At 49.8% G+C, this 15,003-nt stretch overlaps 1 protein-coding gene across 1 annotated transcript in view; it reads left to right on the forward strand.

Moving 5' to 3' along the window:
• Positions 1 to 237: 237 nt before the first annotated feature.
• LOC119110539 (neo-calmodulin) overlaps positions 238 to 15,003 on the forward strand; it is a 249,042-nt gene continuing 234,276 nt past the window's right edge. Inside the window, exon 1 of the mRNA XM_037234403.1 lies at positions 238 to 315. The gene's annotated coding sequence lies outside the window, so the exon portion shown is untranslated. The remainder of the gene's footprint in view (positions 316 to 15,003) is intronic.

Genomic DNA, 15,003 nt, shown 5'->3' on the forward strand with positions numbered 1-15,003 from the left:
GCCCAAGATGCCGAGGGAATTGGAACGTCCTGATCAAGGCCGTTGAGTGCGTTCCGGCGGTCGGAGCGGACCCCTGTTTACGTTTTCGATGGAAATCCACTGGGCGCCACGTCCCAAGCGTGCGCGGCGTAGCCTGTTGATGTTCACAAATTGTCAGTTACTCTTGTCAGAATAGGCGGAGATGGCGCAGCAGCTCAGGGCTCTTTCCGGAGATACTTAACCGGCCCGTATGCAGATCGTAGTGATTGTTAGGGTCTTACGAAATGAATCTGGTGTCCGAGTAACGTCAGACCAAGTCTTAAGAGTCAACACCAGGTGAGTCCATGATATCGTGGATTATGTACAAAAGTAGCTTGATGTGTTAATGGTGAGACCATGATCATTCGAGGTCAGATTTACGCCAGAATAACTCGTGAAAGTTGTCCAAGATAATGTAGAATGTAGAATTTGCACAATGTATCACTATCACTGTGGTACGTAAACCAACTGAGACGACTGCGCTTTGGTTGTCACGTTGTAGCGTGATGATCATGTAAGGTGAGCACTGGAAAGGTTAAAGCATAGTTAAGTGGAAGTTAGGCCTTACTGCCATTGCGAGAACGTAGATATTCGATTGTCTGCAGAACCAGCTTTTGTACCATCCCAACGCTCCACCAGCTAAAAATATCCAACCTTTAATAAATATAAAACCGGATTTCAGGAAAAGTTGCAGACCGCGCATACTTCAACCGTTCTTCTCTTTGTTTTTGCTCGTGCTTTAGCACATAGTGTGTGTGACCGTCAGTATGTGTGCGGGGGTGTGTGGGGGAGGGGGGGTTGTGACCCACCACTGCGGAACGTTCGAAACGGCCGCAGCTGACGGGGATTAAAGGGAATGTCCCACGGTTGGAGATGAAATAAGCTCAATTATAACTCTTGGTATACTTCTAAGCTGCCAAGGCTACCCTAGATAACACGATTTCTCTGTCCAGTGAATACGCTCCTCAACGCATCATTTTTTATTACATCATCGCATCTTGCACAACATTAATTCAGAGCCAATACATCTGGACGGCCGATATATCTGGAAATCGTGCTCACGAGCGCCAGATATGGACGACTCGACAACGACATTTTTTACCTTGATCGCTGCATGGCTAATGGGATGGCAGAATTTTAATTGCGTTATCATGGCGTCATGGATGCCTGGGTGGCCGTGAAATAGTCTGCGTGCAAAAGTTGCACATCTTCGCACGTGTGTAGCTCAGAAACTAGAGACTTTTATGGCTTAAGAAAGGCAGGGCTGTGAAGTGAACCGAAATATTTTTTAAGATGTCTATTGCAGTTTCAAACACAATGCAAATGTGGAACGCTCCCTTTAATTCACGGCGTGAACAGCCCGAGCTCAGCCGCAAGCCAAAAACGTGTATCGGCGGCGCGTGAGCACTACTTGGCTAGTTCCTGACTTAGGCGGAGACCACGCGGTTAAGCACTGTTACCGGGGTTTGCTCTGCTCTCTCCGCAGCGATGTTTTGGCGGTGATGCGGGGCCTGGCAGGCAGGCTGGGAGTCCGGGCCTGAGACGCTCTGTCGCGTGATGAGACCCACGCCGGGCCGACACAGGCGGGCGATCCGTGCGCGCGTGTACGCCGCCGTCAGCTGACTCACGGCGCTGCAGCCTATCATTGTGAACGGCTTACTAGAATGCTGAATACTGAATGACACTGTAGCTTTGGGCATCCCGTCGTTGCTGGTTCCGACAGCGCGGTGCCCACACGTTTGTACCGTCGGTGACGTCCCACAAGCATCGTAGCGCTGACTCAGATACTTGTAGCGACGTGCAGCTACCTACTTCATAAACTCAGCAAGCGGCAGAATTTCAGACCGATGACTGGGACCGTCTGTGGGCAAGCTATTGAAAGGCCTAAAAGGCAAAACAATAAATCAAAGATTTCGATATTTCCCCTTGTTTGATTTCCTTGAAAGGATTTTTCCCATGTTTATCCGTTATGATAAGCGGACGAAAAATATTTCATCACCTTATCACGCTATTTTTGACTTCATATGATCTGCAGTGATTGCGGTCGAAGCATTGGCCGTAGTATGCCGGCTGAACCATAGGAGGCCGACTGAACCATAGGATTCCGGCTGAACCATAGGAGGCCGGCTGGTACACGCTAATAAGTTGGACGAACCCTGACCCCGGGGCCGTCCCAGCGGCTCCATCAGCAGACATTATTTAACGCTGGGCCACCATTAGCAGCCTGGAATGAAATTCCCCAGAATCAAGTTGGCAGCGCTGTTCGTCTATATATGATGAAGTTAAATAAGCGTGTAGTGCCGAGCGTTGAGAGGAGAAACCGTGGCCCTGACGTGGGAGCTAAGGTTTCGACGTCCACAAGCTCGCGTACTTTCTCGATGAGGAGACAGCTGCCCCCCCCCCCCCCCGCTTCATTTTCTGGTTACAATGCGCCGAGGAAAATGTTTTCTCATGTACTACTTTGGGTGATTCATTATGGACGTTGTAGCTGACCTGTTCCGGTGAGAGATTAGTTCACGTTTTTACTTGATTCTCAGATATGCGTGCTCCGTGTGTTCTGACCTGCCCCGCACTATGTCGATAGTGCCAAGGCTTGTCAAACACACTATCGCTTGTCTCTAATGCTGAAGCCGTTGCCGTACCAGGTCGTCCCGTGGTTTGTTATGCCACTAGTGTCAGATAACCATTTAACATTTAAATGGCATACGTCGACGCCTTGGATAACATTCCACGGAACGATGGCACCTGGTTATTTCGGTGTTCACCGTGAAATGTGTTGGCATTTAACTAATTCAAAAGAATTGACCTCACGATATTCGTTCAGCATTAGGCGTTTTGTAATATATATTTTTAATGCATTTTAGGTCACGAACCTTGTAACAGTGCCAACATGTAAAAATATGAAACAGACACCATATGCCGCCGTGCGTTAACAAACATATACGGAGTTTGTTCTCAGAACACACTTCATGAAACGATACAAATTGCTTACACTTTGACCCAACAAATTGCCGGAAATTGCATCAGATCAAATACGCAAGCTATGCGCAGACGAAGACTACATGATTCCCCAGGGCAAAATAGTTCTGTTTATCAGGGGTTTCAGTTAACGCACGTGGATCGTCTCACGTACTTTGCGGTGGGGATGGTCATTGTTTTTTGCAAAGTTTTTAGAGACAAGGGTTTTCATTTGCCGTTCGAAGATGAAGATGGCCCGAGGCGCAAAAAGATGTTTCTAGTTAAGATGGCGTGCCCTGACACGTAAAGACGGAAGCTGATGGATAATTATTTGGTACACTGCCACAGTGTGCCATCCTAAAAGCGCAAACTGAGCCTGCATGAACTCCTCAACAGGCGCACTGATAGGTTATTAGTGGAAAACTTGTTGAGTGGGGCATATTAGTAGAAAACTTAAGATCAAGTGGTTCTCCAGAGTGGCCGTCGTGCAAAATAGCGTGACCAACGCTTCGACACTGTTGCTAATTGCTGTAGGAAAGTTCTTGAATATTGGAGTCTCAGGGTGATGAGGTGGGAGTTGTCGTGTTGAGACTGATCGACCTTTGAAGTGTACTTTAGTACTAGGGGACAGTGGCTATAAGACGTTAAAAATTGGTGATATTGAGGAAACTCGACGTTTCGAAGCTCTGCTCATGGTCGCTGTGCTGCGTTGTGAAGCTGTACATACGGTTCCAAACATCATTTCCATCGTACCCAAGGGAGCTATTTCGTTCCTCAACACCCTGGTCATGATGCAGCCACTTGCAAGGTACGCCACCGATCTGCAGATACGCCAGCAATCCGTATGTTGAAATTGCACCTTCCCACGTTGCGTGTACGCCCATCCCAATAGCGCAACGGGCTAGAGCGCCTGCCTGCCGGTTCAAAGACCTCCGGCGGGGATGGGTTCAAGTCACCTTAGGCGTTTGCTATTTGTCCCTACTGGGATAGCGTGCAGCCGGTGGCAGCGGCCGCGCTAACGGTCAGGTAACATCAGAGGGCAGGGCGCACAGCGCTGAACATTGCATCACGTTAAAGTTCCGCCGTAAAGATCCCCCGCTGACCCGGGAGTTTATGGCCTGTTCAGGGCTCACCAAGTGGTGTTTGGCTGTTAAATTTTGCTGGGGATGGTAGGCACCCGGCTCTGATGGCAGTATCATTTACGTGCGCTCCGTCGTGCTAGTATGGCACGCCACAACCACGGCACGTACCGATCTTCTTGGGTAATACTTGTAAATAAATAAGGTGGCAATGCCCTTAGAGGACCTGTGGTCAGTTTAGGTGCTAACCCAGAACAGGCCACCCCTGGTATCCTTTCCAGTGAGTTGCGTTACCCTTCCTGTTCATGCCACTAAAGAGAGGGGGAGGGGCGTAGGCGTGGAGCTCACATGTCTCGCAGGATAATAGCTGCAGTTCATTTCGTTTCCGTCGAGCAACCGTGGCGCCTGGACGCGTGCTCTGCATCCGCGAAGTCATCGGGGGGGGGGGGGGGGGGGGGCGACGCGCGCGCCGTCGGCACGGGCGGTCGCTCTGATGGCGTGTGCCGGAGGGGCCGGCGGCTCGGTCAGCCTCTGTCGCGCCCGTACCAGCCGCTGTTGGCTGAGCTATCGACCGGGCGGGCCGAACCTGCCAGGGGATTTTAATTCCGGCCACCTGCACATTACAGCGGGTCGTTCGAAATATCGACGGCGTCAGGAGAGGGGGCGGGGCCGCCGGGCAGCCGGGCAGCATCCCGGCGCTCCTCCCCGGGACATGTGGGCGCGCGTGGCAAGGCGCGGTGTCGCATCGGGACCAAGATCAGACAGAGATCAGACCCCGGCGTACAGGGCGCAGTGTCACATCGGGACCAAGGTCAGACAGAGATCAGACCCTGGCGTCAGACCTGGCGGTAACATCCGGAGGTCTGAACGAAGACCAGGGGCGAGGCTAATGCCCGGCATGATGGGAATGCAGGGCTGGGAGCGGGGCTACGGATTCTTCGCGACGACCTACAGAAAATGTGAGGTGGCGCCTGGAGTCCTACGAAACTGCACCATACAGCGACTGCTATGCCGGTGCACCGCGTAAAAGTAAGACACTACAGAAATATACTGAATTAAAATGGCGAGCGTGCGGCCACCAGCGAGGCCCCAGACCAAGCGAGCCGCGCTTGAACCATGAGGCATTATTCTACTTCAGCGGCCGACTCGACCTGGCCCGTTCGTCACGCTTTCTGGAAACTCAAGCGCTTGCAGGTACTGATCGAGTACTTACGCAAATGCAGCAAAAACAAGCGTTATTCTGGTACGGACGTGCTGCGTACATCGTTTCTTAAACCACATCAACATTTGTACGCAAACTGTGTGATCAGACAATTTTTCCACAGTGTTACAATGTCACCATGATTTCACCTCTTCATCTGATTAAGATGGAAGAGGCAGAATTTTGAACTTGTGGAACGGGCTAAAGGACGCGCGCTGGAACCGTGTGCAGATGTGAACGACCGGGCGTGGTGGCGACACAAGACCAACTTATGCTAACAGAGAGAAACAAGAAAAACCGTATTGGAGACAGTGTGGATCTGTGTGTGCAGACTAGCACGCGATGTATTCGCAAGCGATGGTTTCGCCCACCATTGAATGTTGGGATGTTTTTTTAAGGATTGGTGTCAGACTTCAGCAGCCTGAGCAAGTGCAGACGTGACACTAGCTCCACCATGCAATTTGCCGTGAATTAAAGGGCTGCAAATCACTAACGGATTTCAATCTGCCCGACCCATGCGGGCGCGCAAATAATTGATCGGAAAGCGGAAACGGCCACAGCCAACTACTCAGACACCGATCTGAATGCGGAACGTCGTGGCATTATAAGGATGCGGGTCGTCAGACTACACAGGCTCGTTGAGACCTGTTTGTTGTGACCGATACACAACTAAAATATTGCCTTTCGCAGTACTTCGGTCATAATTGCCAGAAGACGGAAGAACTGCGCATCCATCAATTTCGTGGTTGGCAAGTGGTAATGCTGGCCGAACTCATAGCCCGGTTTCTTTGCAAGCGATGCTCCTATTACGAAGCTATAGCAACAGCGATGGCCATATGAGCCTTCAGGTCTGATAGCACGGCGGGTTCCGGGCCCGGACCCGCCGTGCAGAAGCCAAGTGTGTAAACCACTCGATCGTTGCGTCACGGTCGCGTCCAATGTTTGTGGGGAATTAGACCGCACGTATTGCATCAGCGACTTTCGCCCCATAGAATTCCACCGGAGGTGTGTTTTCCAATGCCATCATCAAATCACTTCCACCGATGGTCGAAGGTGTCTGGCATGTTTGGTGTCGGCTTTATTTGTTCCATAATCTACATAATGATCTTCCGACAGCTCTTACATATGTTTTCACTGCCCTCGTCCCATAACATAAGACATGCGCCTGGTTCCCAGGGTATCTTTCCGGGAACCGGTTCTTGGTTCCGGACCCAGGAAATCCTCAGGGGCCATTCTGATATTAGGTCGAGGCATTGAGCTGGAACTAGGATCCAACCCCATCTTAAGTCGAAAGATCCAGCAAAAGGCAGGGTCTGGCCTTATGTTCATTCGAAAGATCCAGCAAGAACCAAGATCCAGCCTGGCGATATGAAAAATTCATCAAGAGCCAAGATCCAGGCTGACGAGCAGAAAGATCTAGCAAGAACAAGGGTTCGGTCTAATACGAAGCCAAAATGATCAACAAGAACCGAAAGCCACCCTGGGATTGTGTCGAAACATCCATTAAGAGCCAAGATCCAGTCTAACATATGTCAAGAAAACCAGGAAGAACCAAGATCCAGTCTGGAAATGTTGATATCCAGCAAGAACCAAGACACAGTGCAGGATTAAGCCAAGGTCCAGCAATAACCAATCTCTAATCTGGAGTGATCGAAATGTAGGCAGGAAGATCCAGAATCCTTCTTTGAGACCCCTGTCAGTCCTGATTTGCAAGGTTGAGCAAGGTCTTACTCAAGGGCGCAATTAGAAATAGTTTCAGAGGCTGAGCAGGGAAAATGGCTATTTCCGCTTTTTGTCTCAGAGTTGGGAGAGCTCAGATGATCCAATAATTGGAGACTGCACTTTTGGTGCCCTTTAAAATTCTTACAAATGAATGGAAACAATGCATTTTGGCCATTTCAGAAAGCTTTCCAACTTTTTGTTGCTTGATGCAACCCTGTCACAATGAGATCTCACAGACATCTGTCACACATTGCAGAGTGGCACACGGAGAGTGCAGTTATGTGAATCTGACCATTTCATTTTTTGTATGCCTGTTTTCGTGTACATGTACCTCTAACATCCACTTTTAGCAGTTGCAACAGCCTTCCGCCAAGACTGGGAAGTAGAATTTCTGCAAATATGAGAAATTTATGCTTCAGTGCAATAACCCCATATTCGCTGACTAATTGCTTCTTTGTCTGACATTGTGCCTGCCAACAAATCATTTCTCATCGGTCGCCGTTATGGAAGCCCCTTTCCATCCCAGTAAGCCCCAATAAGCCCTCAGCAGACACAAACACAGGTGACCGCAAGCTTTCGTGACAGCATCGTAGCAACAAGGCCAGAGAACGCGTGCCATAGCACATACATGGACATGAGCTTACCACTGTTTCACAGTTGCTCAGAAGCTGTACAGGTTCGTAGACATTGGATGAAGGATCAATTATTTCCTGACCGACCCACACTAGCAACACCACTCTGATTGTGCCAGAATGTAATTTCTATACATCACCGTATTTTTATATACCTAATCCATTTCATCCCTTATACGGCAGCAGGATCTGACCGCATCTTGTTTCGATATCAGCAAGGAGGATACCATTTGATAGGAACTTGCCAGTCTGATGAGCGGGAAGGACATGAACGCGACATGGACATACCGAGCTATTTTGAATTTTCCAAAAGCTAGGGATCTCAGTCCCTTCTGGCTTCTTCATTCGTCACATCACAGTCAAAGGAAGATATGACACATTTTACCAAGAAAAGCTGTTACCATTCTGGCAGCTGCAACTCTGAGAGAAATTTAGGGACCCTGACGGTTGTATAGTAAGAATTCTAACAGTTTTTCTATTACCTTGAAATTGAATTGGGTTTCAGCTGTCCGGTACCGATTTGCAAATGTAAGGCAATCATTTTCAACTGACAGTGAGCTTACTTAGTTGTAGTGGTGGCATCAGGGCATGCTTACTGTTCGACATGCCTGCACAGTGTGACTTGTTACAGTTGTGTTGTAAATGTGAAGATATTTCATGTGGTAGCTTCAGCTGTCAGGCAATCACTTCTCAGTTGTAGACAATGGCCTTCAACTAGCAGGTAAGCTTTTTATTTGCAGCATGGAACCAGGGCGTGCTGACTTTGACTTGCGTGTGGTATATGATTTTCAAAAAATATGGAAACAAAAACATGTGGCACGTCGTGTGTGACTTGCATTACTTTGTGGCTAAAAACCATAAGCCAGGGTCTTTTACTTTTATAAAAAAAAATCAGTGAAAGCCAGCATGCAAGGCTCAGTGTTTTCAAAAAAAACTTCTTAGCGCAAGAAACCATGTACCAGGAACCACGTCCAGGTTTGCTAAGGAACCAGAGGGTACCAGGATCCAGAGTTCGTTTTTTTGAAGGAACCAGCGGGAACCAGGATCTAGGATTTTGACTTGTCCAAAGAACCAGTGAGAACCAAGATCCGGGATCTAAGTTTGTCGAGGTATCCAGCAGGCACTAGGATATCGGGTTTTGTTTTGTCGGAAGAACCAGTGGAAACCAGGATCCAGGGTTCCGTTTTGTTTAAAGAACCAGTAAGACCCAAGATCCAGGAATATGGTTTGTAGAAAGATCTAGCAGGAACCAGGATCTAGGGATCTGTTTTGTCGAAAGAACCAGTGCGAGCCAGGATCTAGGGTTTTAATTTGTCGATGGAGCCAGTGAGAACCATGAACCAAAACTGGGATCCAGGCACTTGTATCCATGCCACATACGACGCTTTACTGGTCGAGTAGCTATGACAGTCGGACTGGTTTACATGTGGGTCTATTGATTCTTTGTGCTGCAAACGCGGAACCATTCCCTTACCCCCATGGGCCGCCGCATTAGTCACCTCACCATACACGCGGAGGGCAAGTGATCCTGACGCAGCCGATCGCGCTGCGCCATGGAAGGAGTGATCAGGTGGCTGGGACCAGTTTGTAGACGGCTGCATGTGCAGCATCATGCCCTACAGCGGCGCTCCAGACCAGCATGCGAATCTGCGAAGGTGACCGGCGGACGGCCTCACACCGGCGTCAACTCAATCGGAGCCCATTTACATAGAAAGCGAGAGCGATTGGCGCAATTCAGCCGGTCTGAAGTGCTCGGCTGAAGTGAGAGCCCGTCGCTGAGCGAACAGAAGCAGGCTAAGAGCTTCCTGGAACGCGACGTTGCGGACCGGTGGGGCTCAAATGGCGGCGTGACGCGTCCATTTGGAGGAACACCGCACAGCGATGGCGACGCCGCATGCCACCTGTCTTCACCGCGGCCAGTGATGGTTTCAAAATCGTCATCAACTGGAGGCGTAAAACGGCACCGTCACAACCTGTTTAAGGCATTTTTGTCGCGAGATAAACGTATCAGGGTGTGAACCTGTCATAACGTAAATGAGCCACATTGGACTACGTCCGCCGTTTCTGTCTCTCTCAGCGAATACGCGTGCCTCCGGAGAGGTTGTGTCAGTTAAGAAAAAGCAATGTCCAACCATAAGTCGATGTAAACCGATCTCTTTTGACTTCCTTAGAAAAGAAGCAGAATATCTTTGAACAGGCGAAGGATAGGAGATACCATCTGGCCTGAACACTTAACGATATATATATATATATATATATATATATATATATATGTGCTTCGCGTGTTTGCTTATTATACATGTTGAGGTTTTAGAAACGGGAATGATAATACAGCAATTTGGTATAACAGCTGGCTGATCTTGCAACTTATAAAGCACACCTCCTGGAGTAAACGGCACGTAGATTGCAGTGAAGTCCAGCGGCAACAGGTATTCAAGTGTGGCACATGCCCTCCATTTACTATCCAAGCTCATCATACGCTGGGTTACCCCAAAAAGCGGGCCCCACCTTTCGATAGCCTCATTTCTTAGATTTCTGTCAGAACTGAATGACACTTTGGTCATTTAGAACTAGTTTATTGTGTTTAAAACAGATTTAAACATGAGAACCTCCATCCCTTTCTTCTTCATTCTAGAGCATGTGTTCGAGATAACCTCCATTTAGCTCCGTGCTTCTCCTGAGGCGCAGCACAAAGTTATCCGTGACGTCCTAATAAACCAACCGGGGAATGGCTCTGATCTTCCTGATGGCTTCCTTGAGTAACGGGATTGTTCTGGGTCTTCCTGCGTACACTTTGTCTTTTACAAGGCCCCAAAGGAAGAAATATGGGGGGCTACGGTCTGGGCTATGAGGTGCCGACTCAAAATCAGTCTTGAGACTGATCACACGGCCTGTTAAGCTCTCTTTCAACCAATCTCGGCACAGGTTTGAGGACGTCATAAAAGAAGACGTCAAACAAAGTGTGCGCGAGCCTGTGTTTTGGGTCGCCCTGTATTTTTGATGACTCGACAACTTAGTTTTGAGTGCACAATTGAGATCACACGAATAAGGCAGTAATAATGGCCTTAATCCTTGGAGAAAAGCCAGGAGAATGGAGATATAGATGGGTTGATATTTTAGCAAAATGCCTTTATCTTAACAAAAGCTTCTGCTATTGTTCGACAAAGGCATGTTGCCGAAACATCAATCCGTCTATATCTCCATCCTCCTGGTTTTTCTCCAAGGATTAAGGCTTTTACTTCTGCCTTAGCTATGTGAATAATGTTCCTTCCAAATGCACTGAACAGCTCAGTAGAGATAACAAGAAGTCTAAGGGAGAATGAAGTCAGTTGGGAGCTTCTTAATGAAATACAGAGCAACTTAACGACGTTTTTTGTTTTCTGTCGCTTTTTATTTAATTTAAAAGACTTGGCTACAATGGAGAAGAAAAAAAATCAATGCAAGCTGGCTGCTTTGCGGGCCCTGGTCAAGCACACAACTTGCCAATGATATACGCGTTGTTTTATGTATACTTAAGCCCATTGTTCCTCATCGTCACGTAAAGCACACGGACGCATGCTGCCGAAGCAGCGCGCATAACATCACGATTACCAGTGACTTGGTTCATGCTTGCACGGTTATTATATGTAACAACTGCGCGCTAAAACGTAGGTGTTATCTGGAAACTCGCCGTATTGCAGTCTTCCTATACCACCATATCAGCCGCGATTTAAACACATCGGAAGTGTGGCTAAGAGGTGCAACACAGTTCAAACTACAAATCATAACAGCAGCAGGTTTTTAACCAGTGGCTGGCTCGGGTTCATCAGTTTTTGGAAAAAGCAATGCGGCGGTTTGCTTGAATTTTAGAGATCAGGATGCATTCACCTTGCTGCCTATATTAGAAGATATTGATGAGTGTGTGACGTGCTGGACCACGCATCATTCGCGCTCATACAAGCACACACTGCAGCCGGGACAGGTGTCGTGGACGGCTTGGGTCGCCTGAGGCCCAGACCCTTTCCGAGGTGAGGTTGTTCTCAGCCGGGTGAGAACGGCAGGAATCGATGAGCGTACCCCACTTCTCCGTCGTCCATCGGCCGTAGCAGAATGGGTCACGCAAGGAAACCGCGCCGGGAGAGCACCGTCATCTGTCTGAATCACCACCTTTTCGCTCAGAGCGCAGTCGTAAAGTTCTCCGTTCTGAAAACGGATAACTCTTTATCCGTAAGCTTTGGATAGGAAACGTTCAAAGGCAGACGATTCTTCTCACTGTGGCTCGGGCGAGGCATTCAGAATGATTCGGCGGTGTTCTGAATGGGCTTACCGTGGTTTAACGGGATGCAGGTGAACAATGCAGCCTCGCACTTGCATGCAAACAAATGATTGAGATGACGTGGTAAAGTGAGGGAAGTGAAGTGCCCTTTTAATTCAGTGCCTGTCGAGTTCTCTCCTTTGCATGTCAGATTTACGTCAACGTGCAGTCTGTCATGGAGAAGGCGGGTGGTGTACACATCAGTTTGGCCTTGCAGGCCAGATTCGCCGTAATCAATCATCGGAAATGCTTTAAAATGTCGGTTTTGGGAGTAGCCTATTAATCACGTTATGCATGAAATGACGATGTTGTCTAACGTAATGGTAACGAGGGGAAGAGAAGCTTCGTGTAGCGCAATGTTGCGTCAGAGGGGGATGCACTTGATGCTAAATCTTTAAAAGCGAATCGAAAACTCGAAGCCGGATGCCGTTGGCTTCCTGTAATGACAAGAAACACGCCTGCCATGCGTCTCGCATCTATAGCTTAAATATGGACCAATAGAACACCAGAACACCAGAACACCAGAACACCAGATATGAACACCAGATATGAACACCTGAACAATTTGATTTGTATTGGCCTCGATCGCCACATGGCTTATGGAATGGTAGGATTTGAATGACGTTATTATGACATCATGAATGCCAAGGTGACTTTGAAATACTCTCTCCGATACACCTTTCCCCATTTTCGCAGGCATGAGGGGCTTGCTAGAGGGGCTTAGGTCTTAAGAAGGGTAGGATTGTGCGCAGCACCGGGAGATCTTCAAGATGTCCATTTCAGTTCACACTCCCATATAAATGTGGAATACTTCTTCGAACAGAACCCATGATTCAATATACACGCGATGGAAATTTTGCACGGCTAGTTTAGTAGCACCAGGACGTCAGCCAAACGTTCCATGACGCTAGCAGTGACGTAATGAGAAGCATATTTACTAAATAGAGAAATGATGTCCCCTAGAGCAGTCCTTCCACTCGAAAGCATGCCAATAGTTACAACTGAGCTTATTTCATTATATCTAATGTTTGTTTCAATATCTCCAAATGTGGACCATTCCCTTTTGTTGTGAGCACGCCTAGTCGGCCCGGCGGCACAGCATGGCGTCCCTGCCGTGTCGCGGCGCGGCCTCGACCGCGCAATGGAATGCGACCTATCGCCGCGGGCGCTGACCGCTGTCCCGTGGAGGCCCGCACGGGACGCGTGATAGATGCGTGTATGCAAGCTGACTTATGAGTGGTTATTCACCCGAACTAAATGTCATGTCGTGCCTGTCTCGGATAGCAGGGCAGGACGCCACTGGACTCGGTCCAATACAGATCGCCGCGTCGTTACACGTCTCTCCCTGACCAAGCTGAGCCGAACCGCTGCACGAAGACATCACGCCTTTAACACATCGTAACCATGGAACGAGGGGATTCTTCCATGTAACTGTGACCAGGAAAGCGGGTTGAAAACGACCCGAAAGACATAACGCTATTTATGGACAGCCACTTGTCCGGGTTTCGCTGCAGTACTGCGACCAGTATGGTCTCTGCCGTGGCGTATCCTGCCATTCAGTGTGACCACCAAACCTATAAGCGTCGAGTCAATGTGTTTCCTGCGCAAAGAGCCTTGCCCACACGCTTCCCAGCTCCGAGTTAGGTAGCTGACAGATCATTAGCAGTTTCTCGTTTCCTGATCCTCGTCTTCGCTGAAAGTCTGCAGCTATCACGTGCCCCGTGAACCGCAGAACCCGACCACTCTCGGCAGAATAAGCGGGTCACGTTGCTGGGATTTCGGACGCCGTCTGCCATCTACGTGCTCCCCGAGGCTGGGTGCCAGCGGTGGGCGGGCGGTAGCCGGGCAGTCGCGTGCAGTGGCAGAACGGTCTCAGGTCGGGTAGCCGGACGTTCGCGGGCCGTGGCAGGACGGTTTCAGGTCGGGTAGCCGGGCGGTCGCGGGCGGTGGCAGAACGGTCTCAGGTCGGGTAGCCGGTCAGCCGCGGGCGGTGGCAGGACGGTCTCAGGTCGGGTAGCCGGTCAGTCGCGGGCGGCGGCAGAACAGTCTCAGCCCGGGTAGCTGGACAGCCACGGCCTGTGGAGGGGCGGCGGACGGCGGTATTTAAGCTTTAGCATATCTGACCGGCGGTAAGGCTATAAACGGGCCGGTTGGTAGCCGGCGGCGGTCTCGTGGTGGGTGGCGGTGAGTGAGCGGTGAGTCAAGACGAGGACGTAATTACGTAAAATGAGTTGAAAATGCGGAGGGGTGGTGCGCTGATAAACAGGAAAAAGACGACTGAACACTCCAAGACACAAATATACTTCAAAAACAGGTTTCTGTCAAATTTCACGCACTTCTCAAATTTGAAAGTTTGGAGTTCCCCACCATCTGGATAGAAACCCATATCCCTGGGCGTAGGTTATAGGAAGAAGCATGTCGGTGACCAGGCAATGGTTTGATCGGTCTGGGAGTTCAGCGTCGGTCCGGCCCTCACCCTGGGTTGCCCGAAGACTGTCGCTCATCTGGTTCACAATAGTGTCATTCCTTATATAATATATGTTTAATATATGTACCGAACACGTAATTATTACATAATGAATAGAGCGTATTTACCGAATACTATCTTTCCTTATCGATTACCATCTTTCGCCCATGGCCAGACACCATTGCGGCCGGACGGCACATCGCCGCAGCTCTGCAGGCGGCGTTGTTCGGTCACCAGTGGCCGACTCCACCTAACCTGTGTCTAGCTGTGATGTGCGCACTTTCCAACACTAGCGCTGTGTGTTGGAAGTAATGCTCCTCGTGCACGCGGTCCACGCAACACGCGTATGCACGGTGTCCACCACCCCCCAGCACTTCCCACCGAGTCGGTGGAGCTCGAGTGACGGATGGTGGTGGGAGCTTGCGCACGGTGTCGCCAGCGTGCTCGGGCCGGACCGCAGCGCACTCCGCGTCCCCGCTCCCCCCCCCCCCCCCCCCCCCCCCCCGTCGCCTCAGGCAGCGGCGGCTCGCGTGAGCGTCGGACGCGCCGCTGGTGTCTGTCTGCTGAAGATGGATTGCGCTTCGAGACAACCGGTGAAGAAATGCGCGTCCACAGCACCCTGGGGAGCGCCC

The sequence above is a fragment of the Pollicipes pollicipes genome, unplaced genomic scaffold (assembly GCF_011947565.3).
Source record: "Pollicipes pollicipes isolate AB1234 unplaced genomic scaffold, Ppol_2.1 Scaffold_7231;HRSCAF=8579_pilon_pilon_pilon, whole genome shotgun sequence".
Taxonomy (NCBI): Eukaryota; Metazoa; Arthropoda; class Thecostraca; order Pollicipedomorpha; family Pollicipedidae; genus Pollicipes; species Pollicipes pollicipes.